Source organism: Notamacropus eugenii, assembly GCF_028372415.1.
Source record: "Notamacropus eugenii isolate mMacEug1 chromosome 2 unlocalized genomic scaffold, mMacEug1.pri_v2 SUPER_2_unloc_1, whole genome shotgun sequence".
In the NCBI taxonomy this organism is placed as follows: domain Eukaryota; kingdom Metazoa; phylum Chordata; class Mammalia; order Diprotodontia; family Macropodidae; genus Notamacropus; species Notamacropus eugenii.
In genome coordinates, this window is record NW_027325092.1 from 487,182 (window position 1) to 489,623 (window position 2,442).

General features: G+C 46.1%; 1 pseudogene; it reads right to left on the reverse strand.

The window, feature by feature from the left end:
• Positions 1 to 488: 488 nt before the first annotated feature.
• LOC140516906 (cerebral cavernous malformations 2 protein pseudogene) lies at positions 489 to 1,846 on the reverse strand (annotated as a pseudogene).
• Positions 1,847 to 2,442: the final 596 nt, after the last annotated feature.

The following is a 2,442-nucleotide window of genomic DNA, read 5'->3' on the forward strand; positions in this document are numbered from 1 at the left end:
ACTTCCTTTTTCAAAAAAGGTGTCTGAGAGTTACAACAGGAACATCATGTGCAAAACTGTAAACTGTCCAGGGGAACTGAAGTGAACCTTATTCACCAAGTTGGCTCCCCTCCCCATCCTTCTGCCATACCCTAGTTGACACACTCCTACCCAGAAACCTCTAGGCAGAGGATAGGAACAAGGAACATGGACAATTTGGACAAGTGCAAAACTCTTTTATATTTCTGGCAGCCAATACCACTCCTCCTCTTATAACACATTCATTTCTTCACAGTAGAAGGGTCCTAGCTCACTCAGGCTCTCTAATACACCATCCTGCTTCCCACCACTAAGGAAGAAAACAAGGTGTTTAGCATTATAGATGGTCCCCTAGAACCTTTTCTGAGGAAGGACTGTGATGACAGCTACAGGAGAGAGTGAACCAGGAGGAGATGAAGGCCCCTTTCAGGCCTGAGAGATGTTCCTCCTCCCTCCTTCAGGCTTTTTCCTCATGAAGAGTCCTGGTCCATGCTGCAGCCAAGTGCCTCAATGTCATTGCTGATATCAGAGATCATACGGTCCCATTCATCCTCTTCTGATGGTGCAGACTGATCATCTGATCTACCTGTGGCCCTATTCCCATTGGTGACTGAATTGGACGTGGTGCTTATTGTCTGTAGGTACCTTCCAAAACTGTCAGTGATGATGCTTCAGCCATGCTTTACTTCAATTGTCTCCAGAAAATTCTCAAAATGTTGGTTGTCTTTTTCTGGGATGAAAGGCCGTAGACTTAACAATAGAAACTTCCTGCTGTCTCCATAAAGTTGTCGCAGATTGATGCAAAATTCATGAATGGAGGCCCCATTTCGGTACTCTTGCAGCAGCATGGCAAACTGCTGGATCTCCTGGGATGACAGCTTGGTTCTCAGCGTCACCGTGTAATCCTGCAGGAGTTCAGAGGCTGTGGTGCTCAACTCACTCTCACTGACTGCTTTGATGTGAGGAGACGGCTGTGTGAAGGAAGAGGATGAGGGGCCACTTGTATCTGGCAACTTCAAAAACAAGACAGGGCTTGCTTCACTTTCATAGGCTTCTTCATATCCACTTTCACAAAAGAGTCTTCGCTGTGCAGGGACAGTTGGCATGTGAGAGTAGAGGCCCTATCGAACATTGCTCGGTCTAAGAAGTCTATGGTGGACTCTGTGTAAACAATCTGGAAGACTTGGCTGAGCAGAGAGCAGAGTTTTTCTGCAGTCACTTTGTTCTCTGTAGCCAGCATTACCAAACAGCATGCTTCAACGGGTACCACTCCGCTTTCAGACAGGGAGCCCGAGGTGAGGGTTTTGGAGCCTTCTGCACAAAGGCTCTGGCTGGGGGAGATTCCAAGGTCCTGAGCTGTTTTCAGCACCACTAGGTGTGATGAGTCATCCTGGATGTAGGAAACTGCTGCAGTGTCATGGATGGGAACCCTGAGTATGATGTGTTCTTCATCTCTCCACACCAGCTTTATGTTGTAGGCAGAAAGACTGATCACAGCATCATGTTCCTGGGTCAAGTGCCCAGGGAGCTGATGAGCCCTCTTTGCATTATCTATGAAATGCAGAATTTCAGTCCCACTGGAGGGATTCAGATATTCTGGGATTGATGTTAATTGGCCCAAATACTTCACTTTCTTTTCAATATAGTCATTCAACAGCATATCTGGTTCAACTCAATCAGGTAGAGACAGCACCACAGTATGAAGAGGGCATCTTTCTGTGACCTTTTTGTGGACCTTCTTATCCTGACCCTTTTCTCCTTTAAGGAAAACTAGCTTAAATGGTTACACAATTCCAGGCTTCTTCCCTTTCTTGCCCTCCTCCTCCATATCTCATGTGTATGGCTCTGGCACCAGCACAGCCCACCCAGGGGCACCCTGGTCGTGGCTTCGGTCCCCTCTCCCCCCACTACGGTGGCTACATCCCACCTCCCCGTCTCCACGGTCCCCAACACAGCCTCTGCTCCCGCCTCCGCCGTCGCCACTGCCGCCATCGTGCTCATTGCCTGTCGCTGCCCACTGCATCCCAGCCAGAGAAATTGTTGGAGAAAAAAAGTATGTTTTTAAAAATAATATTTTATTCCCCTTCCCCCAATTATATATAAAACCAATTTTTCACATTCGATTTTTAAAAATTTTTGACTCCAAATTCTCCCCGTCCCTTCCTGCCCTCCTCCTTCCCAAGATGGTAAGCTATCTGATATGAGTTATATACATTCAATCATGTAAAACACATTTTCATATTAGTCATTTTGTAAAGGAAACTAGAGTCAAAAAAAGGAAAGAGAAAAATATGTTTCAGTCCATATTCAGACTCCATCAAGTCTTTTCCGGAGATGGATTGCATTTTTCATTTTAAGTCCTTTGGGCTTGTTTTGGATGGTGCATGGCTGAAAAAAGCTAAGTCATTCAAAGTTGTTCATCGT